Source organism: Abramis brama (genome assembly GCF_963993115.1).
Source record: "Abramis brama genome assembly, chromosome: 10".
Classification (NCBI taxonomy): Eukaryota; Metazoa; Chordata; class Actinopteri; order Cypriniformes; family Leuciscidae; genus Abramis; species Abramis brama.
In genome coordinates, this window is record NC_139972.1 from 37467181 (window position 1) to 37492393 (window position 25213).

At 42.0% G+C, this 25213-nt stretch overlaps 1 protein-coding gene across 2 annotated transcripts in view; it reads right to left on the bottom strand.

Moving 5' to 3' along the window:
* Positions 1–371: 371 nt before the first annotated feature.
* Positions 372–25213, bottom strand: part of LOC311090314 (cyclin-dependent kinase-like 1) — a gene marked incomplete at its 5' end in the record, with an annotated part of 116547 nt that continues 91705 nt past the window's right edge. For both annotated transcript variants that reach the window (XM_084125566.1, XM_084125565.1), the window contains one exon: positions 372–498. The remainder of the gene's footprint in view (positions 499–25213) is intronic.

The following is a 25213-nucleotide window of genomic DNA, read 5'->3' on the forward strand; positions in this document are numbered from 1 at the left end:
AAAAATTGTGTACAGTAAACAATTTTTGCAATTACATAAAAAAAGTAGTGATTACAGCCGAGTAAGGTACAGCCGAATATTGTATACTGTATGCACTGCAAGTATAGAATTGTACTGAATATTGAATTGTAGGCCTGTTGAATGTCTGTATATTCAGCACTTGCATACTGTAAAAACTGCAAAAGCCAAAGGGGTCAAATAAAACTCTGTTACGGTACACTCAAATACTGTACGTTGTGAAACTGCAAAATCAAGGTCAATGAGAGATTGATTCTGCTTCAGCATCAGCATCATGTCTTCCTGCTGGCTCTGGCCTGAGGACTTTAGACAATGTTGTCTCTTGCCAGACGAAGGGAAAAATCCTCTAGTCTGACACATTACTTTAAGCACTTTGACAACCCTGTCCACACCTTGCTCTTTCTCGTCCTCATCCTCTTTCTTCTCTCCATCTTAGATTGTTTCCATCAGTGCACCTGTCATCTTCACTGTTAACCCTTGCTGTAAAAAAAGCAAGTTTTTACATTTTTACCCTTTTTACGTGTATAAATATAATTTATGAGTGTACATGAGTGTACATGTTTGTTAAATAATTAAATATATACATACAGAAAGAAATGCCTATGTAATCATATTGTATATTTATTAAGTATATATTCTTTATACATATTAAATATACAACATTTAAACTTAAATAATGAAAGTCCTGTCTAAAAGAAGAAAAAAAGAACATTGTCTCATCGATTACCTTTATTTAAAATCATATTTTGCTATCATTTAAGTTCAGTTTTACATTTGTAGTACTACTTTAATATATTCTTGTTTTTGTTTAATGAAGCAGCTGTAACAGTTGAAACAGGCTTTGTATTTGTTGTTCTGAAATCAGAATGATAGACCACAATCCTGAACTAGATAGTAAAGTTCGTAGACAAACTTTAAGTTAGCTTGAAAAAGCCTAGCCAGAAAGTTTAAAAATGTTCTAGTATGGTTTAAAGGTGAACTAAGTAACTTTTTTACCTTAACTGAACAGCTTCGGAGTCATTGGAATGGTTATATTACTTATTTCGGGTTGAATGGTGGTCGTTTCGCACCCCCCTGGTGCCCGTGAGCGGAAAATCCGCACTTGCAACTTTGGGGCGGCGGGCCGCCGCGTCAGGAAGTATCGCGTGATATCAGGTCTCGCGATGTAAACAATTGCTTTACGGCCAAAAGAAATCTGCTCAAATACTGTCATTATTGCGCTCCCTCACGCTGTCCGAACCCGAATGAAGAAGACGTTTTAAAGAATGTCCCATCTGCTTTGATGTCGTTGATCTACTAGCCTCTGGTGTCTGAGAATCGCCAACAAGTTTTTACAACAGTGTTGTCAAATATATATTCCGAAGCTGTGGGGGGAGCTCTAGAGAGAAATCTGCGAGCAAAAAGCGAGAATACATCGAAGAAATCCCGAAGCTACTGAGTGCTGCTTTAACATGATTTACCATGGTTGCGTTCAGCCCCGACAAAACGTTGCACAACGTTTTTTAAACAGAAACGGTGATGCGTTGAACACACTGTTCTGATGACGCAAGAGTTGCAACTATGGCAGCTGAGAAGGCCATTCTTTGTGTTCTTTGTGAAGAATTTTCGGAGCCTGATGAAGTCGGTATAAATATGTGTTTAATACTACAAAATATGCCCGATGTTACAGTAACTGCACTTGCCACCCAGAACAAAAGAGAACATCCCAATCGAGTGAAGGGATTGCTGAAACTGAAGCACACATCTTACCTAATTCAGACTAAAACACATCTATTTAGCCTCACATACTGACTTTATTTGTAGTTCATACTGTTTTAATACCCTGTATTTTCTTTCTCATTTTTAGGAAAAGCACTTAATTACCATTGTTTATTTCTATACCAAATGTCATACACTTGCAATGAAGCTAAAAATATAAACAACTACATCATTATGTTGATATCCTATATTTTTACAATAAAACTTGTATTCAAACATGTATTCTAATATCCTCAGTTGTTGCGTATACCGTTGCGTATATTACTTTCCTTGAACCCATTGTGCGAGTTCACTTTAATACCGCGTGCTTCATATACATGTTGCTGCTGATTGGACTGCAGTTCTGACACACCCACCAAACAAGAGAAAACGTATTTCAAACCCCGTTGCACACCGGTGCACGCCGTTTCCAGGAAACATGACGTTCAACCCGGAAACCGTAGCAAAATGTTGCGCACCGTTTTCAACTTGAACGTGCCCCATGGCTGCGTTCAGCCCCGACAAAACGTTGCACAACGTTTTTTAAACAGAAACGGTGATGCGTTGAACACACTGTTCTGATGACGCAAGAGTTACAACTATGGCAGCTGAGAAGGCCATTCTTTGTGTTCTTTGTGAATAATTTTCGGAGCCTGATGAAGTCGGTATAAATATGTGTTTAATACTACAAAATATGCCCAATGTTACAGTTACTGCACTTGCCGCCCAGTTACTGCACTTGCTGAAACTGAAATGGAAGCACACATTTTACCTAATTCAGACTAAAACACATCTATTTAGCCTCACATACTCACTTTATTTGTAGTTCATACTGTTTTAATACCCTGTATTTTCTTTCTCATTTTTAGGAAAAGCACTTAATTACCATTGTTTATTTCTATACCAAATGTCATACACTTGCAATGAAGCTAAAAATATAAACAACTACATCATTATGTTGATATCCTATATTTTTACAATAAAACTTTTGACAAACATGTCTTCTAATATCCTCAGTTGTTGTGTATACCGAGCTGCATCGAACACATTTGTAAATTACTTTCCTTGAACCCATTGTGCGAGTTCACTTTACAGTTTTTCTCGATTGCTTAAACACATTTCTTGAAACTATGCCTCGTATTCTCAAAACTATAAACACAAATCCATAACGTCTCACCCAATTCCCCAAACTTCCTATTTTCAGGTCAAAATGAAGCTCTACACTCAAAACCATTCACTCTTGCTGAAAAACCAAACTTTGCCCTCAGACAGGACACACAAGCCCTCAAAATCACACACACTACAACATAGTCTAAGACACTGGTGCAATAAATTCAAAACAACATTTGCAAAACTGGTAAGTTATGTTGCTTGTGGTTCCCCCATCACAAACCTTTTCACATGATGAACACAAAAGACACAACCAGTGGATACATTGGCACATTTTTATTCATACACAGAAAACACACACACACAAAAATATTTTTTTTCCTGTTTTACTCTTTTTTTTTTTTTTTACTCTTTTTTTTTTTACTCTCTCCTCTAATTTTTTTTATTATATTTACTTACAGTAAGATGTGTGTGACCAACATATGACAGTAAAAGAGCACACACAAACCTTATTCTAATATGGAATTCGAATTGTATTGGAATGGTAAAGAGTGTTAGGACGTGACAGGAGGTTCTCTACTCAAGGATACAATATGATGGATACGTCTAAGAATGTTCCACATATGGTTGAAATACCATCATTTGCCTAGAAAGATAACATTCTGGGATTCAAGACTATAAAGGAGAAAGGATGCCCTCTCTTCACTGTCACACTCTGCAGCCGCTCTGTGTGACTGTACGACTGCTGGCCTTTTCTTGCAAGAAAATAAACCTCATCAAAGACTATTGGAAATGTTTGTCTCTTATTCAGTGATAGAATTTTGTTTGCCACCACACCTCCAGAAGGTTCTTGAGGCGACGGTAAAGCGACTCAAATTTGGCCTTACTCGTAGCCAAGCCTCCCTCATAGTCATACCATTGACTAACACATGGGCAACTAGAGTGGCTTGAATTTCATCTGAGACTGCTTGTCTTCTTGTCCTTGCCCTTCCTCCTCCTCATTCTTATCCCTCTTCCTTCATGTCTTTCTGGATCCATTGTTCCAAAACGCAATAAACTGATTTGGGCCCTTTTATATATCTATTGAAGGTTCTGATTGATGTGTGTTAAATTTTGACTCTTAGTGTTTCCACTTGGGTAATTGTGTGCTAACTGAGCTGAAGCTGCGCTGACTTGAGTGAACAATTTTGAATGCTAGTGCTTTCTATATGACAACATGGTCTAGGCAATGAGAAATGAAGGGATTTGTGTGTAGAGTTTTGCAGTGACAGTTCAACAAATCTGACTCATGTGTCAAAGCAGGAAATAGTGTTTATAGTTTAGTGAAATGGGTGTGCTTTTTGATAAATGGCATTATGGTTTTGAAATTTTAGTTCAAAAACCTGGTTATAGTGTTTAAGCAATCGAGAAAAACTGTAATACCGCATGCTTTATATACATGTTGCTGCTGATTAGACTGCAGTTCTGACACACCCATCAAACAAGAGAAAACGTATCTCAAACCCCGTTGCACACCGGTGCACGCCGTTTCCAGGAAACATGACGTTCAACCCGGAAACCGTAGCAAAACGTTGCGCACCGTTTTGAACTTGAACGTGCCCCATGTTTTATGGTTATCGCCGGCGCCACCGTTGACCATTGGCCGCTGTCGCTTGACTTCCAGTTACATGTGATTGGTTGCTACTACGTTGGACGATACTGATTGGCTGCCACGAAATGGCAGGTCCATCCTAATATGGCAGGGCTTCCGGCTGTCAACGGCAGCTACTTCCTGCTGCCGATTTTTTTCGCTGAACCCCCTGCTTTGATTTATACTGTTGTTTTGTATTATAATTTGACATTTATGAATAATACAGAACCATCCTTTTTTATTTAATATGGTGGTGGGTATTTTTGTCCCAATTTGTTTTTCTTTTTTTCTCACCGTTCTTGTGAATGGTATCATGTTTAATCAGGTATATACGAAGCAGGTAGGTTACTGTGTAATTGTGATTTACATATATTATTCTTATTCTGGAAGATCAATTGTATCATGAGTTTAGCTCAGGTGTGTGCTTAATCACATAACTAGCCTTCATCTTATAAGATACGTCATCAAATGAATAAAGTAAAAATATATATGTGTTTTATCTTAAGATACAGTTTCTATAAAGCTGTTGGTTATAATAATAATTATATGTATTAAATGTATGTAAATGTATTAGAATATAATAGGATCTGCATTCTGTAAATTTAAATTTAATTAAGTCATTTAGTTTGAAATTATTTAAAAAGTCGGTTTAATGAAAATATTGTATTTTCAGCAGCCAAATTCCTCGAACACGCCCACGCACACGATCACATTGCCATGTAAGAAATTATTAGAATGCAATCATAGATAAATGATTGGAAACATTAGTTTTGAACATTGGACATTTGATTGGACAATAAGATGTTAGCAATTAAAAAAAAAAAAAAAAAAAAAAAAAAAAACTGTAATGCATTTAGTGAGTCTTTGAAGACTATATGAGCCTTTAAAAAATAGCATTTCATGTATTCTCAAAGTTTTATTGTGTACATATATTTTACATACATGTTCCCATATAAATGTGAATGCATGTTCACACTTAAACACACACACACACACACACACACATACGCACACACACACAGTTCCCAGCATGCTTTCTTCTGACTGTTAAAGAGAGCAAATGTTAAAAGTGTTATTTAACGTGTTTTGCTCAATATTAATATAGGGGGAGATCTGCTAATGTTTAATTTAATGTTCTATTATTTCGAAATTTAAAAGGTTTTCTGGTATGTGTGAATTTTTGGGGGTTACCATTGTGCTGAAGAGGAGAGCCCGTGGTTCGGTTCGGTTGACCATTAACCCTACACTTTCAACAATGCCAGAATATAATAATGGTAGAATAAAAACTTTTTATTCATAAAAATGCTGTATATTAGAATTTATACGATGTAATTATTATCGAATGAGCAATTTCGTCTCCATACATAAGGGTCCCCATAAAGGGCTAATTTGCGTCGTCATTTTACTACATTAGCCCTGAATGGACAAACTATTACAAAGCGTGTTTCGTCCCTATTTTTTTTTTTCGTGCAAAAAAACTAGCTATAGTCAACAAACAAAACACTGACACAATAATGAACAAGCAACAGTAATATTCGCAATAACATATCGTATTACTGAATAATTAACTAAACAAAATATCTTCATTTATCTTTGTAAACAAACCTCATTGCTTAACTGGTAACTCTGCTGTCTCAGACGACGACATATTTTCTTGTCGGCCACCGCAACTTCTGTTGGTTGCAATTCGCAACCTCACCACCAGATGCCGCTAAAATTGACACACTGCACCTTTAATAGAAATGTCTGTGCACTCCTCAGCACAGTGATAGTCTTTTGGCTAAATACTTAAGTATATGCAGTACTTTTCTTAACTACCTTGAAAATATGAAACATTTATAATGTAAATAATTAAAAAAATTGTGTTTATGATATATTAGTAAAAATATATAGCCTAGCCTACATATATATATTATGAAGTGTATAACTGAATATAAAATTACATTATATTAGTAAATATATTGTTCTCATATTTTTCAATATATGAAAAGGACAATTCCTTATGTATTCAATATATAGCTAGTAATATATTACAGTTTTTCTGAATTGCTAAAACACTAAACTCCATTCTCTGAACCAAATTCTCAATAGCCTAAATCAATTTGTCGAATAAATCACTATTTCTGTAAAACCTTTTCGTACTGTGCATTTGTGTCGCAAAACACTAAACAGTGACACAATAGAGACAGAGCTCATTTAGGCCACGCCCACACCCAGGGGGAATACAAACGTACTCGGTTACTAACGTAACCTCGGTTCTCTCTAGAAGAGGGAACGAGTACTGCGTTTTTTGTAAAAACGCTACGGGAAAAACTCTTTTTTCACGAAATACTGAAGCAAAAAATTATCCTTAATTCGTAAACCCCTATCATCGCTTAATAAAGGAACAGACAGTCCTATTGAGAATTAATAGCTGTGTACTGCTAGCTGTATTAATAGCTGTGTACTGCATAGCTGTGTACTGCTGAGCAGTACACAGCTATGGCGAGACAGCTTGCTCGCTCATTGGCTGTTCTGCGGCAACTGCATAAGCCTATCGAGCGAGGCCTGAAGTGACGTCAGGCCAATGAGGGCGCTTGCGCGTGCAGGTCGCCAATGCCTCTTCACTGAAGCAAGAGCCATCAAAAACACTGTTTTAAAAGACAAATGTTTGAGGCTAATAGATTGGATAGGCTCGAAAGGGGCACCTTTCATGGCCGCCAAAACCGTAGAAAGGTCCCACATAGGGACTGAAGGAGGTCTGGGAGGATTCAGCCTCCTAGCTCCCCTGAGGAAGCGGATGACTAAATCGTTCCTTCCTAGTGACTGACCTAGCGTTGTTCCAGAGAACGCTGCAATAGCCGCCACATAAACTTTGAGCGTGGAAGGGGATCTGCCCTTATCCAACAGCTCCTGTAGGAAGGAGAGAACCTCCGTCACCTCACAATCGAGGGGTGATAGGCCCCGAGCTGTACACCAGCCGGAGAAAACCGACCACTTCGAGGCATAAAGCCGCCTAGTCGACGGTGCTCTAGCCTGAGTGATGGTATTCATCACTCCCTCTGCGAGATCAACGGATATCCGTTGAGCGCCCACACATGAAGGGACCACAACTCCGGGTGTGGGTGCCAAATCGAGCCCCCGGCCTGCGAGAGGAGATCTTTCCTCAATGGCACTGGCCATGGAGCGATGTCTGCTAACTGCATCAGGACTGGAAACCATGCTTGGTTCTTCCAGAACGGTGCTACAAGCAGTACTGAGCATTTTGTTTCCCTGACCCGCTCTAACACCTGAGGCAGGAGGGAGACGGGGGGAAAAGCGTATAGCGGGCAGCGCGGCCACATCCGGGACAGCGCGCTGTCGTTCTTGGAAAAGAACACGGGGCAATGAGCGTTTTCGCGGGACGCGAATAGGTCCACCTCCGCTCTGCCGAATCTCTCCCACAACAGCCGGACTGTTTGTGGGTGTAGAGACCATTCGCCCAGGGGAATGTTGTTCCTGGACAGTCTGTCTGGGCCCAGATTCTGGAGCCCAGGCACATGCACTGCTCTCAGCGAGCGCAAATTGTGCTGAGCCCATGTTAGGAGGCGTTTCGCCAGCCTGTACAGGGATCTGGATCTGAGACCGCCCTGGCGATTTATGTAGGACACCACGGCCGTGTTGTCCGAACGGACTAAGACGTGTTGGTCCTTGATTTGGGGACAAAAACGCGTCAGCGCGTTGTGCACTGCCAGCATTTCCAGGCAGTTGATATGTTGGAGCTTTTCTCGTTCTGACCACAGGCCGAAGAACGGTCTGCCCTCGAGCAGCGCTCCCCATCCCGAGGTGGATGCGTCTGTCGACACCATCCTCACTCTCGAGGAAGTCCCCAGGCTTACACCTGATCGGTACCAGTCGTCCAGCCACACAGCCCTGATTGACCTTGAGACGTAACCGGCCGGACACCCACGCTACGCGCGGTACTCGCGCTCTCAACCAGAACTGCAGAGGGCGCATGCGGAGCAAGCCCAGCTGAAGAACTGGCGATGCTGAGGCCATGAGACCCAGCATCCTTTGAAACTTCCTGAGCGGGGTAGTCGCGCCGCAGCGGAAGGATCTCGCCGCGCGCTGAATGTGCAGCACGCGCTGTGGCGACAGCCGCGCTGTCATAGACTGTGAGTCCAGAATGGTACCCAGAAACGAAATCGCTTGACTGGGGTTCAGCGAACTCTTTGTCCAATTGACCGTGATACCAAGATTCTCGAGGTGATCGAGTAAAATGGTTCTGTGCTCCACGAGCTGTGATCGTGATTGAGCTAGGATCAGCCAGTCGTCCAAATAGTTCAGCACTCGCATGCCTCTGAGTCTGAGAGGGGCGAGCGCTGCGTCCATGCACTTCGTAAATGTACGAGGTGCCAGGGACAAGCCGAACGGCAGGACTGTATACTGGTATGTCTGACCCTCGAAGGCGAATCTCAAGTATCGCCTGTGATGTGACGCTATCTGTATTTGAAAATACGCGTCCTTCAGATCTATCGACATAAACCAGTCTCCTCGGCGAATATGCGCGAGGATTTTCCTGGTCGTGAGCATTTTGAAACTGCGTTTCACTAATGCTCTGTTCAGCCGTCTTAGATCCAGCATGGGTCTGATACCACCGTCCTTTTTGGGGACCAGAAAGTATCTGCTGTATAGCCCCCCTTCGCTTTGAGCTTGGGATACATGCTCTATCGCCCCTTTGCTCATCAGTTTTGATATTTCGGCGCGAAGTAGGTGTGCTACTTCTAAAGTCACCGTAGTTTCGACGCGCGCTGTTAAGCGGGGAGGGCGTCGACAAAACTGTAGCGAGAAGCCTCTCTTTATAATGTCTAGCACCCAGACCGAAACCCCTGGAAGCGCTGCCCATGCCTCTGCATGGCTGGCTAAGGGTTGGATGCGAAGCGCACTCTGTTCGCCGTGCGACAGAGGTGCTTCGGGGCGCAATAACATAGGCGTTATGCCTGTGACATTCGAGGCGGGGAGCGCGCTTAATACAGCGGGCAGAACGCTCGTCCTCGACCCTACTACAGTGCTTAACTGAGTGAGGGAGGGCTGAGAAAGTCTCGTGGGACTCATGCTGTCTGCTAGTAAATGTGGGCGGGAAACGGGCACATTCACTGCTTTGGACAGTTTTTACAGAGAGCCTGTGATCTGTGAGACATAGTGTTCGTGGGCACTGGGAAGTGGGCACTTTTACTATGTTGGAAGCGCAATCGACCTGAGTTGATTTTATGTGCGCGAGCCCTAAGTGTAGGGCTGTGCTTGTGTGTAGGGATGGGCACTGAGGAGTGGGCATCGACACTACATTTATAGCACCATCGGCCGTGGCCGGGACACCAGAAAATACACTCTTTTCGGGATATATCTGGGTAGCCGTAAAAACGGCTTTTGTGTGCAGGCAAGCGGGCAGCTGTGCGGGCTTGCGCTTTGCACAAAACGCTGGAACAGTCGCAATTCTTGGGGCTGAAACAGCGGCGCGCTTGGGTGAGAGACCGGCCGCAACGGGACTCACACACCTGCACTTTCCTAGGCGTGCTAGGACTTCTTCGGGGCTTCCGGCTTCACTGCAATCCTCGGCCGCGGCCCGCACTGAGCGGGGCGTCGGTTGCTAGAGCGAGAGCGGGGCCTCGAGCTGCGCTGCTGTCGCTGCTGTGAAGAGGCGGCCGAAGGCGGGGGCTGAGGCTGAGAGCTCCGCGGGGTCTGTTTTTCACGACTCGCTGCAGAACCAGAGCGCTTCGGGAGGAAGTGCTTGAAGGCTTGAGACGCTTTCTGGGCTTCGGTAAATCTCTCTACGAACTCGGAGAGAGAAGATCCGAAGAGGCCAGCGGAAGACAGCGGGGCGTCGAGAAACGCGGTGCGCTCGGAATCAGCCATCTCCGTGAGCGTCAGCCATAAGTGCCTCTCAGCAACAGTGGCGGAAGCCATACACCGTCCCATGGCTTGTGCAGCAGACTTGGTAGCGCGGAGGGAGAGATCCGAAGCGCTTCTCAAATCCGCGATGCAGATAGCGTCAGGCCCCATCTCGTCCAGCTTACGGAGGAGATCACCCTGGAAAATCTGCAGCGTAGCCATGGTGTGTAGTGCCGACGCAGCCTGCCCAGCGGCGGAGAAAATTCGCGCGAGCAGCGTCGACGTCATGCGGCAGGCTTTGGAAGGCAACACCGGTTTAGTCCGCCGTCCAGCAGAGGGCGGGCAAAGGTGGGTCGCTATCGCCTGTTCCACCGGCGGAAGTGAAAGGTAGCCTCGGTCTTTAGCATTATCCAAGGAGGAAAATGCTGGCGACACAGACGAACGTGTTCGTGCTGAGTAGGGAGCATTCCAGGCCTTTGCAGCTTCTTCGTGAAGCTCAGGAAGAAAAGGAGCGGGCTTTGATTCCGGAGAGGTGCGCTCACCAGGGAGGAAGCTACCATCCAGCCGGGTGCGAGAAGGGAGTTCCGGTGCAGACCACTCGAGGCCGAGGCTCGCCGCGGCCAACGCGAGTACTCGCATGAGCTCCTTCTCGATGCTAGCTCTTGTCGAAGGCCTACGGGCAGGAGGCGCGAGATCCTCGGAGCTCGCCCAGTCCTCGCTGCCTGAAGCTAGCAGAGAGCAGGAATCTTTCTCCCCCGACGCGGCTTCGGAAACAACTTCCTCTGATGAAGCGGCGGCAGACTGCGGGCGCTGAGCATCAGGAAGTGATTCAGGGGAAGCCGGTGAAGCAGGCGGGCGAACCGGCGAGCTTGGTCGGGTTGGAGCGGGTTCCGGGGCCCGCTGCGAGCGGCGCTTCTTACGGCGCGGCAGCGCGGCGGGGAGTGCAGGCTCTGAGAAAAATGCCAGGCGAGTCCTCAGAGTCACCATCGGCAGAAGCTCGCAGTGAGGGCAGCCGCCGTCAGCGAGCGCGAGCGCTGCATGATCCTCACCCAAACAGGAGACACAGATGACATGACGGTCTCCCTCGGTGAGTGGGGCTCGGCACGAGCCGCAGGAAGGCATCTTTAGAAAGACGCAGCTCTTTTAGGGGGTGAGTGTTGCAAGGCGAACACACACACACAAGAACAATAATAAAAGAAAGGATATGGCGTCGGAAAGCGCAGCAGGTACGGCGGTAGAAGGCGGCGTTGGCCAGCGGCTTCCAGGGCTCGTCCCGCTGAAGTGCTTGCCTCAGACGACGCGTGCTTCCTCGTGATCCAGCGATGCGTGAGCTTCGCTGAAGAGATGAAAATCAAGTGAATCAGCCTTTTCGAGCTCCTTTTATAGAGGTTAGCCACACCCGTCTCGGCGGGAAGTGGCAAGGAGGGCGCGAAGCAACCGTCCCCATTGACTTTGCATTGCGAGAGGCTGCCTCCTTGTCATTTCTTGCTTCTAACAAAAGACAGAAAAATGCCTAAAAGCTGCTGTGTGTCAAGGTGTACAGCAAACAAGCTAAAAAACCCAGAAATAAGTTTTTATTAGCTCTCGACCCCAAAAAAACGAGTGTTTAGGACATAAAAGTGGATACAGGCAGTTGAGACAGAGCGTCACGTGTCTCATTACTCTGAGAACTAATGTACATCCGCTGAAGGAGACCGTAATCGGCTACACAGGATAGTTTATCTTACAGAAATATAATATATAAAACTGACATTTGGATATTTGACTCACCAGTGACCAAATGTTTAACTTGCTGCACACGTAGTGTATTTTTAGTGCATACTGAGTGTCAGGATCCCACAATTTACCCATTCGTTCCAGCCTGTATCCACTTTTATGTCCTCAAACGCTCGTTTTTTGGGGTCGACAGCTTACGAAAACTTATTTATGGGTTTCTTAGCTTGTTTGCTGTACACCTTGTCACATAGCAGCTTTTAGGCATTATTCTGTCTTTTCTTAGAAGCAAGAAATGACAAGGAGGCAGCCTCTCGCAATGCAAAGTCAATGGAGACGGTTGGTTTGTTTTCCCCCTTGGTGGTCTTCAGATTATGACGCGTTGCGCTCTGTCTCTATAGTCCAGGCAAAGTAACTAATTTTGGAGCCAAAAATAGAAATAATTGTAAAATAATTTTTTTCACCTTAGATCATTTCTATGAGGTGTCCAGAACAACATACTAAAAGTCCTAAGAAATCCTAGTTGAGGAAATATGTTAAATTCTCATCAATCCGAGATGTGTGCCAATAAGGCCAGGCAACAATACACCCCAATAGGGCTATTTTTTTCCTTTACTCCTATCAAAATGAAACTTTACACAATGAAAGTACCCATGAAAAGTAATTTTTTTTGTATTACAAGTTTCTTTGAAAATTAATTTGAATATGCAAATGAGCTATACACTAATCGAATATAGGTTACCCAAAATACACCTGCATAGGATTAATTTCTTCCTTTACTCCTACCATAATAAAACTTTACACAATGAAAGTCTACAAGAAAAGTAAAACATTTTGTATTAGAAGTTTCTTTGAAAATGAATTTGAATATGCAAACGAGTAATCAATATACTATACTAATCAAATATGCCCAAAATACACCCTAATGGACTTATTTTTTCCTTTACTCCTATCATAATCAAACCTCACACAGTGAAAGTATACATGAAAAGTAACATTTTTGTTTTACAAGTTTCTTTGAAAAATCTATTTTAAATATGCAAATGAGCTCAACACTAGGCCTAATTGACTTATGGCCAAGAAACCATAAAGTGGGAGAGGGGCCGCACTATGCTTAAAGCAGAACTTGGTAACTTAATAAAACTGTCTAGAAATCATTTGGATGGTGTTCTGGTGATATTGGTGACTTTCCCCACTCCCCCCAGCGTTCCCAGGCGGAAAACCAACCTTGCAACTTGGGGACTACCGTCCCGGCAGGGCCGGCGCGTCCATATAGGCGAACTAGGCAATTGCCTAGAGCGGCACTTTTGTAAGGGCGGCAAAATGTGTGCCAACCGGGAATGAACAATTCACAAAATAGGCTATATGATTTGCTGAGCTGCCGCTGCCCCGCCCCGCCCCCTGCTCTCACGAGTCATGACTGAGTGATGGGAAGTTCGGATCATTTTACTGACTCTCTTGTTCGATCTCGTTCATCAAAATGAACGAATCTTTATTTGAGTAATTTCGTTAATTTAAGTGGCTTTAAATGTTATACTTTTAACAGCCAAATTCCCCGATCACATCCACCTACGCAATGTTGATCATATTCTGAATTAAGAAATCATTATAATGCAGAACATAATAATTACTTTACCTTCCGAGTCTTTCGTTCATTTGTCACCTGACATACGCAATGAACGGATCGTTCATGAATCGAGACTTTTGAAGGAGAAAGCACACCAACAACAGAGGGGTTCGTTGTTAAAATATATTGATCCAGGGAGTATTTGCAAGGATGACACGCCGTCAAGTCCACCACAGAACCAAGAGACCGCTAGCACAGCTAACGTTACCGGAAATTCTTTAAAACAAAAATGTTGCACTCTCGAAACGGTTCTCATTCGCGCTTGAATATGTTCAACACTAGGCCTATAAATTCTGGTGAAATACAATTTTTTTTTTTTTACAATTAGCCTATCTTATATAGCCTATAGCCATTTTAATAGGATGGACAGTTGAAGGAACCCAAACTAATATATTTGCTTCCTCTTGGCCTACTAAAGTGTTCATACAACGGGAGTATTCTCTGGCTAGAGCAGAACAGCGGAGTGTGTGTGGACAGAAGTGCCTGAGCTTGTGTTTTGGGTTAAGCTGCGTTGCTTTGACATTGTGGAAAATAGAATAACAGAAACAAAATGTATTAGCCTTTTTACCCGTTATTATCAATCTAAATTAATCTCGTTTTTAATTTAACTTAATTTCGTTGTTCTTTATTTACATTTCGTTTTTCTTTATTTAAATTTCGTTTTTTCTTTATTTAAATTTCGTTTTTTTCTTTATTTAAATATCGTTTTTCTTTATTTAAATTTCGTTTCTTCTTTATTTAAATCTACCCTTTACTGTGTCAGTAATTTTTTAGTCAGAAAAATATTAGACTACCTTAAAAGTAGCCTTGCTTAAGTTAACAGACCTGTGTGTGTGCGTTTAATAAATTGCAAATAAGCCCTGCCCGCGTCGTGAGGCGCGCCACTTCCCGCTCGCGCTGTTCTATATAGGCTACTAAAAGTTTATAAATTCTGAACGTGTCACGTCTCGCGTGTCCATCTATATTGCACCAAATGCGACACTGCACTCCCTTGTGAAGTCGATTGGATGAACGGTTCTCGAAAAAATCAAAATGCAAACAGACAGACAGACATAGGCTATAGAGATTCCTGCCTTTATTAGAGAGAAGAATATGTTCAGCTCCCTCTCCCCGAAGCTTCAAATATTCGATGTTCATTACTACCGAAGCTTCGAAGCTCAAAAAATGGTATTCGGACCAGCTCTAGGGGCGGCACAATTTTTTTTTGGCCTAGAGCGGCAGAAGTGCACACGCCGGCCCTGCGTCCCGGCAAGATAGAAATTGGAAGTCTTGTGAGAAGCGAGAACGAGCGTGAAACACGAATTGCTTTACGGCAATTTGACATAAACACACTAAACACATGTATGACGTATTACCAGATTACCCACCTCGGTAGACATAGCTCCACACGATACAGTTGGCTTTCTCCGATCATAACAAACGCACATGAGCAGCGGTAGAGAGGGGGGGCCGCCGCAAGTGAGTTTTTTACGAATATACGCCCCACAGCTGTAGGGGGAGCTTGTGGGGAAAACATGCGACAACAAAAGGGAAAATCAGCGAAGAAGTGACTAGAGTTCGCTAGAGTTGCCGAGTTCTGCTTTAAATATATTTTTATTTTTATTTGCAAATAAAAATAAAAATATATTTAAGCATAGTGCGGCCTCTCTCCCACTTTATGTATTCTAATTATCTAGGCCATCACTCTTAAAGTTGACAAGTATACACATTGAGTGAAGCCTGCTCCTATCCACATTTACTTATGGCCAAGAAACCATAAAGTCACAAGTAGAAAAAACAGGGGCCATATAACTAACACATTCATGTAAATTCAGTAAGTTAACCTATGCATAAACAGTCACTTGCCACACTTACCTGGGTTACTTGCCACAAAAAGACTTATATTGACCTTAAGAATTGATTGCACAATCTTGCCTCCAGTTGCTTTCTAAATTTATTTTTTTATTTTTTTTATTTTTGCGAACAAGCCTTACCTAATGACATTCCCCCACAGATAACATCAGAAGAAAGTCAGAATAGCCATCTTAGTCATTAGTAACGTGGTGAGATTAAATTTTGGGCTGGTAGATTTACAAATGATTGGTATTGTTGGTAAGATTACGAGATTACAGGCAGAAGTCATTCTTACCAACTAAACGATTCACTCTCACACAGAAGACAGATGAAAAACCAAATAGACACACTTTCCAGACATTCCAGCTCTTTAAAATAATTTTGCCAGACACCAAAACTGCTTCTCTTTTTGTAGTTAGCAAGTATTTCAGACCAGGCGGGCCACACATCAGACTTCCACCGTTTGTAAAGTAGCTTTGCAGTGTTATGTGAAGCTAGCAATGGCAATATCTAGGTTAGTTAAAGAAAAACTAAAACAAAACTAAAATAAATAAATAAATATAAATAAAAAACACCAAAAAGAAACCTCCCCTGTTGTTGCTACCTTGTCGTGGTGGGGAGGCTTGTGTGCCTCCGTGACCCTGAAGACTATACTGGCGAGGGTTATAGTATACCCCTGGCAGGTACTACCAAGCCAGGCAGTTTTCAGGTTAGAGGCCAGTCTAAAAGCAGCATTGCCATCACCCATTGGCAGTAGGATGATTGGATGAAGATTGGGCCGATGTATTTGTCATACATATGAATGGTGTTTCTGCCTATGCAAATTAGGACATATTCAATAAGTGTGGCGCTCATGTGCATATTCAAATTCATTTCAAAAGAAACTTGTAATACAAAAAAAGTTACTTTTCATGTATACTTTTACTATGTAAAGTTTTATTGTGGTAGGAGTAAAGGAAAAAATTAAGCCTATTTGGGTGTATTTTGGGCATATTCGATTAGTGTATAGCTCATTTGCATATTAAAATTCATTTTCAAAGAAACTTGTAATACAATTTTTTGTACTTTTCATGGGTACTTTCATTGTGTAAAGTTTCATTTTGATAGGAATAAAGGAAAAAAATAGCCCCATTGGGGTGTATTGTTGCCTGGCCTTATTGGCACACATCTCGGATTGATGAGAATTTAACATATTTCCTCAACTAGGATTTCTTAGGACTTTTAGTATGTTGTTCTGGACACCTCATAGAAGTGTCGATGTCAATTTGATGTCAAGATTTTGACCTCTGCTGATGTCATTTTGCCAAACAAAAAGGTGAAATGCACGGCCGTACACTTATTACCAGCTTCACTTAAAACTAACCAGATTTTAATTTCCGGTTTAATGAAATCATATTTTGCATTTTAAAGTCACCATGATGGTGGTTAGCGTTTGCTTTAGTTGTGCTCTTGACCCTTGACTCTTTAGTATAAAAAATTCTCTGGCTGCTGTAATTGTGTGTTTATAAAACATAATTGTTGTAGCTAAAAAAGCCATGAGAAGATGAGATCAGGTGATGTTGACTGTTTATTGATGATGATGTCATCATGTAATTGCCTGAATCCTGATCTTATTCAGTGTCTAATGCTTTGATTATATAGAACTTTTTGATTGTAATGTTTTTTTTAATAATAGAAGCCAAATAATTTTACAGCATAATTGCAATGTTCAGACCATAATTGGCCTCATCAGACCAGGACCTCCAGCATGCACTGGGACGGTTTGCAGCCGAGTGTGAAGCGGCTGGGATGAAAATCAGCACCTCCAAGTCCGAGGCCATGGTTCTCAGTCGGAAAAGGGTGGTTTGCCCGCTTCAGGTTGGTGGAGAGCTCCTGCCTCAAGTGGAGGAGTTCAAGTATCTTGGGGTCTTGTTCACGAGTGAGGGAAGGATGGAACGGGAGATTGACAGGCGGATCGGTGCAGCTTCTGCAGTAATGCGGTCCCTGTACCGGTCTGTCGTGGTGAAGAAGGAGCTGAGCCGCAAGGCGAAGCTCTCGATTTACCAGTCAATCTACGTTCCTACTCTCACCTATGGTCATGAGCTGTGGGTCATGACCGAAAGGACAAGATCCCGGATACAAGCGGCCGAAATGAGCTTTCTCCGCAGGGTGGCTGGGCGATCCCTTAGAGATAGGGTGAGAAGCTCGGTCACCCGGGAGGAGCTCAGAGTAGAGCCGCTGCTCCTCCACATCGAGAGGGGTCAGTTGAGGTGGCTCGGGCATCTTTTCCGGATGCCTCCTGGACGCCTTCCCGGGAAGGTGTTCCGGGCATGTCCCACCGGGAGGAGACCCCGGGGAAGACCTAGGACATGCTGGAGAGACTATGTCTCCCGGCTGGCCTGGGAACGCCTCGGTGTCCCCCCGGAAGAGCTGGAGGAAGTGTCTAGGGAGAGGGACGTCTGGGCATCCCTGCTTAGACTGCTGCCCCCGCGACCCGGCCCCGGATAAGCGGTAGAAGATGGATGGATGGATGGAATTGCAATGTTGTTTATCAAATAATATAAAGGATTTTAAAAACATTTAGTGCATTAATCTTTTTCCTCTACATTATTACTTCAAGAATATGACTCTCAACAATGGTGACAATCAATGAAATGCTTCATGCTGCAGTGCATGCAATCAAACCAATCAAAACTCACCCATATCACCCAGCATGCATTGCGGCATTAATAAATTATGCAGCTGGAGTTGGAGTCACCATTGTTGAGATTCATATGCAGTTTCTTGATGTCTGTGTGATGTCTAAGTAATGCCATAGATAGTAGTTTTTGTGCACTAAATAGTTTTTAAAAACCAAGTATATTATTTGATAAACAACACTGCTAGACATGCTATAGAATCAAATGACTTCTATTATGAATAAAACAGTTTTAAAACCACAAGTCCTACATAATCAAAGCATTAGACACAGAATAAGATCAGGGATTCAGGCATTTACGTGACAATATCATCATCATCATCATCATCATCATCATCATCACCATCATCAATAAACAGCCAACATCATCTGATCTCATTTTATCATGGCTTTTTGTAGCTACAACAATTGTGCTTTATAAACACAATCATAGCAGCCAGAGAAATTTTTGTATCAAAGAGTCAAGGGTCAAGAGCACAACTAAAGCAAACGCTAACCACCATCATGGTGACTTTAAAATGCAAAATATGATTTAATTAAACTGGAAATTAAATAAAGTAAATCTGGTTAGTTTTAAGTGAAGCTGGTAATAAGTGTACGGCCATGCATATCACCTTTTTGTTTGGTTTATTCCAACCAGAATTCAACGACTGCCCAACGTTGGAGCTTGACGTCAAACAAACATTGGATTTAGACGTCGACACGACTTTCATTTTCAACCAAAATCCAACGTCTGACCGACATTGTAGTCTATATCCTGTGCCTGCTGGGATCAATATCATGACATCTAATAAATGTTGAATTGACATCAAATACCAACAAAGCATCAAAATAACATCAAAATGACATCAGCAGCTCTAGGTCAAAATCTTTACATCAAATTGACATCGACACTTTGACGTCAATATGACTTTCATTTTTGACCTATTTCGTGACGTAATTTTGACATCAATGTTGATGTCATATTGATGTTAAATTGACGTCAAGGTGCCCGCTGGGTTAAAGGTGTTTCCCTCCCCCAGATCCTCCATTCAGACTGTATGTAAAACAAGAACCTATTCAAATACAAATTCTGATCTCACAGTGCGAATCCCTGAATAGGGAACCAAAATCTAATTATAATGACAGACGCCACCATTTGGTAAGAATATTGAATTATCTGGGTATATAAGGAAAAGGTGTAGAAAAGTTCGAGGAGTCTGTAGGTTGACTGCCCACACAACCGCTGTGTGTAATTTTCATTGCCAGGTAATAATTTCTACAAATTCTTCGATTCCTGAATTGTTGTTATGTTATGATTAACTGATGATTTTATTCTTGCGAATTGGATTTTGAATTATTGCTTCATTACCTGGTCAATAAATTGTAAACGTTTGATTTTATTCTGAACGACTCTGAGACTTGTTTTCCCAAATAGATTAACGGATCCGTATATTTCCACAAGGTTGCGTCAGAGATTAGCGACGGCTAATAACTGATATCAAAGTGTGCAGACTACTTGGATGAGAGGATGGGTTTGTCCATCTAGAATCAGCAGATGGTTGGTCAACCTAGCTTGGATGCGTCCGATGACTTCTGTTCTAATTGAATGTTACTTTAGGTAAGTGTACGTGAACAATCACGGGCTTGGCTAATCCAAAGCTATTAAAGAGAAGTAAAGTTGATCTACTGACGTCTTTAATGGTGGCCAAAAACCTCTACTAAAGTAAAACGACTGAATTAAGTTCCTGAAGGGCATCCAAGGGGGCTAGATGAAAATATTTTCGATTGTGCGCTTGGGAATTATGGCAAATCCTAGATATTTAGCCAATTGCCTCTGCTTCTGATCTTCGGGACTGACCACTTGTGCCGGAGACATGGTAAGGAACTCGAAGCGATATAGTTTCCTGATCTAAGCGGGTAAAATATAAACATAGTTTAAGAGAATAATCAAATATTCGTTCATTTTAATGATGCACAGATATCATTAAAATCTTTTTCATTTATGGAGTCAGATGAAACGAGTTATTGCATGTGAGAAGATATACTGCATTTAATCTTGTTGTGTTGTGAAAAGGGAAAGACATAACACGCAGAGTAACCTTCCCCATATTATTGGAAACCGGCATTGGACCAATAGACGGGCTTACACACAGCTTCAGCTCAGTTAGCACACAATTACCCAGGTGGAAACACTAAGAGTCAAAATTGAACACACATCAGTCAGATCCTTCAATAGATAGATAAAAGGGCCCAAATAAGTTTGAGTTTTGGAACAATGGATCCAGAAAGACATGAAGGAAGAGATCGAGGAGGGATAAGGAGGAGGAAGAGGACGAAGGGCAAAGGCAAGAAGACAAGCAGTCTCAGATGAAATTCAAGCCACTCTAGTTGCCCATGTCTTTGTCAATGGTATAGTCATGAGGGAGGCTGGGCTACGAGTAAGGCCAAATTTGAGTCGCTTTACCGTCGCCTCGAGAACCTTCATGGAGGTGTGGTGGCAAACAAAATTCTATCACTGAATAAAAGACAAACATTTCCAATAGTTTTTGATGAGGTGTATTTTCTTGCAAGAAAAGGCCAGCAGTCGTACAGTCACACAGAGTGACACAGAGTGTGACAGTGAAGGGAGGGTCAAGCTCCAACGTTGGGCAGTCGTTGAATTTTGGTTGGAATAAACCAAACAAAAAGGTGAAATGCATGGCCGTACACTTATTACCAGCTTCACTTAAAACTAACCAAGTCAAGTCAAGTCAAGTCATCTTCATTTATATAGCGCTTTTAACAATGTAGATTGTTTCAAAGCAGCTTTACAGAGATAAGCGTATAATTTAAGGTAACAGAGATTGTTTTGGCTTTATAGTGGTTCTTTAATTAAGTTATTTTCCAGCTAAAGTTAGTTTTGATTGATTTGCTTCCGTCGCAACGATCATTTGTTATTAAATTAGGGGCCGCTAAGACGACACCATTCTCTCTACACAGACTTTAAACGCGAACCTGTGAGAAACGCTGATGGCGTTCACATGCGCATTTAGAATGGGTTCTATAGTTATGTGCGTTTGAATATATGTGCGCAGGTTTGGACTTCCCTACAAGCCAAGCCTAAACAAAGTACTTGTCTTTCCTTATAAATTTTGATAAAGAATTTTATTTTATTTTGTCGCTTTGGGGTAGGAACGCGAAACGAATTTTCCCGACAACGCCTTATCTGTAGAGTGGTAAAGGGATCCTCCATAGGGAGAGACTAGTTGGCACTTCAGCACTGCGTTGTCATCGGGTCCAGGCCAAGGTCCTTCGTCAGATCTGGATACGGCCTGGATCCGGCAGGCTGCAGGAAAACCTCGGGATAAACACAGACACTAAAATTAGCGTAGATGCCATTCTTCTCATGATGTAACGAGTACATCAGGATTTATGGGAAGTGTTCCCGGTTCCGGCTGACCTAATCTATGCAGCCTAACATTGAATTATAAAAGTCTATAATGTATTATGTGAATGCTAGGTCAAAGAGATGTGTCTTTAATCTGGCTTTGAACTGACAGAGTGTGTCTGCTTCCCGGACAATGGTAGGAAGACTGTTCCAGAGTTTCTAGGTATTATTAACTGGCCGGAATTTTGAGATCGCAATAGACGTGAAGGACTATAATGCGTTAAGAGCTCGCTCAAGTACTGCGGAGCTAAACCATTTAGTGCTTTGTAAGTAATCAGCAATATTTTAAAATTGATGCGATGTTTAATAGGGAGCCAATGCAGTTTTGACAGAACTGGGCTAATATGGTCATACTTCCTGGTTCTGGTAAGAACTCGAGCTGCTGCGTTTTGAACTAGCTGTAGTTTGTTTATTAAGCGTGCAGGGCAACCACCCAGTAGAGCATTACAATAATCTAGCCTTGAGGTCATGAACGCATTAACTAATTGTTCCGCATTTGTCAATGAGAGCATATGTCGTAATTTAGATATATTTTTAAGATGGAAAAATGCAGTTTTACAGATACTAGACACGTGACTTTCAAATGAAAGATTGGTATCAAAGAGCACACCCAGGTTCCTAACCGACGATGAAGACTTAACAGAGCAGCCATCAAGTGTTAGACTGTATTCTAGGTTATTACGTGAGGAAGTTTTTTGTCCAATAATTAGAAACTCTGTTTTTTCAGAATTTAGAAGTAGGAAATTACGAGTCATCCAATTTTTTATATCCGCTATGCATTCCGTTAATTTTGTGAATTGATAAGTTTCGTTAGGTTTTGATTAGGAACCACGATTGGATGATAAGAGCAAATCATTTGTGACTCTAACGAGAGCAGTCTCGGTACTATGGTACGGTCTAAATCTGGACTGGAAATCCTTGCAGATATCATTTCTTTCAAGAAAGGAACACAGTTGTGAGGATACTGCCTTTTCTAATATCTTTGACAGAAAAGGTAGATTCAAGATCGGCCTGTAATTGACTAATTCTGTAGGATCAAGTTGCGTTTTTTTAACAAGCGGTTTAATCGTAGCCAGCTTAAAGGTTTTTGGTACGTTTCCTAGAGACAAAGACGAATTAATGATATTAAGAAGAGGATCTATGACCTCTGGAAGCATCTCTTTCAGTAGCTTAGTCGGTATAGGGTCTAACATACATGTTGTCGATTTAGATGATTTAATGAGTTTAGTAAATTCTTCCTCTCCTATAGCAACGAATGAATCAAATTTTTCCTCAGGGAGACTACAATGCACTCCCTGATGCGATACTGTAGTAGACGGTTGCATAGTTATAATTTTGTCCCTGATATTATCAATCTTATAAGTGAAGAAGTTCATAAAATCATTACTGCTGTGCTTGGAAACTTCTGTTTGCTACTACTGTTTGCTTGGAAACTTCGGTGCTTGAAGCTTTATTTTTCGTTAGTTTAGCCACCGTTTCAAATAAATACCTAGGATTATGTTTATTTTCTTCTAATAGGGTTGAAAAATAAGCATATCTAGCAGCTTTTAAAGCCTCTCTGTATAAGTAATCGAGCTCTCCTTCCATGAAATCCGAAATACCTCTAATTTTTTGTATATTTGGTATATATAATTTCTGGTAAAACCAGATTTACTTTATTTAATTTCCGGTTTAAAGAAATAATATTTTGTATTTTAAAGCCACCATGATGGTGGTTAGCGTTTGCTTTAGTTGTGCTCTTGACCCTTGACTCTTTAAAATAAACTTTTCTCTGGCTGTTATAATTGTGTGTTTATAAAGCACAATTGTTGTCGATAAAAAAGCCAGGAGAAAATGAGGTCAGGTGTTGTTGGCTGTTTATTGATAATCAAACATAATATCCACATAAACAGATCAACATAATTTATTAAAGCCACAATGCATGCTGGTAGATATGGGTGAGTTTTGATTGGTGGTACCCAGCATGCACTGCAGCATGAAGCATTTCATTGATTGTCACCATTGTTGAGAGTCATACACTGATTCTTGATGGCTAAGTAATAATGTAGAAGAAAAAGTTTAATGCACTAAATGTTTTTAAAATCCTTTATATTATTTGATAAGCAACATTGCTCTCATGATGTAAAATCAATTGTCTTCTATTATAAAAACACAAGTCCTATATAATCAAAGCATTAGACACTGAATAAGATCAGAGACTCAGGCAATTACATGATAATATCATCATCATCAATAAACAGCCAACATCACCTGATCTAAATTTTCTCTAGGATTTTTTGCCACAACAAATGTGATTTATAAACACACAATTATATCAGCTATAGAAATTTTTATATTAAAGAGGCAAGGGTCAAGAGCACAACTAAAGCAAAGGCTAACCACCATCATGGTGACTTTAAAATGCAAAATATGATTTCATTAAAACGGAAATTAAATAAAGTAAATCTGGGTAGTTTTAAGTGAAGCTGGTAAGTGTACGGCCATGCATTTCACCTTTTTGTTTGGTTTATTCCAACCAAAATTCAGCAACTGGCCAACGTTGGAGCTTGACATCAAACAAACATTGGATTTAGACGTCAACCCGACTTTCATTTTCAACCAAAATCCAACGTCTGACCGACATTGTAGTCTATATCCTGTGCCTGCTGGGATCAACATCATGACATCTTGACGTCAAATAAATGTTGAATTGACATCAAAATAACATCAAAATGACATCAGCAGAGGTCAAAATCTTGACAACAAATTGACATCGACACTTTGACGTCAATATGACTTTCATTTTTGACCTATTTCGTGACGTAATTTTGACATCAATGTTGGCTGGGCCGGCTGGGCCGGCTGGGCAAATTGTGTCACGGAGTGACAAATGGGAACTATAATAGATGGAACGAGTTCCCTTGGGGAAACGGTTCCGGCGGGACACCAGGCCGGTTCCGGTGGCCTGTCATGGCCGCCCTTGTTGATGAGCGACAGCTGCAGAGAATTATCAAGTGGCTATTTCAACGTTCGGCGTGCAGCGTTCAGGGTTCAGTGTGTGGGGCGGTTGAGCTCAGTGTGTGCGGCGGTCAAAAAGTGCAGCGAGGGCGGCGGTTTGAGAAGAGAGAAGCGGCAGTTGAAGGAGAGAGGTGTAGACAAGCAAAGCGGACATCGAGGTATAAGAAGACGAGAGGCAGAGGCGGCAGTTTGAAGGCACGAGTGTGCTTTGAATTATGGATTGTTGATCGAACTCGATGTCTCCTTTTGAACTTGCCATCATAGTGGATCTGCTGGCCCAACGAGTTGAGGTGAAGGTATCCTTTTCACTTTTAAGTGGTGCGTATTGCAGTGTCTGACGATTGAAGTGAGCACGTGTGAAGATTTAAAGTGGTTTGATACATGCACGAGTATATGAAAGCTTTATGTTACCAGCACTCTAAAGCTCGGTCGGAGATCGTCCAGCCCGGTGGGGAATCAAGAATTAATGTGAACTTAGAGAAACTGCCAATCGCCACTGCTGCCTGCCATCACTGTTCTGTGGTAAGAAGACTCAGTTGTAACTGTTGGATTCTGTACTCACTGCTGTTGTTCTGTGAATCCGCCATTGCCTGCTGCCATTGCTGTCCTGTGGGA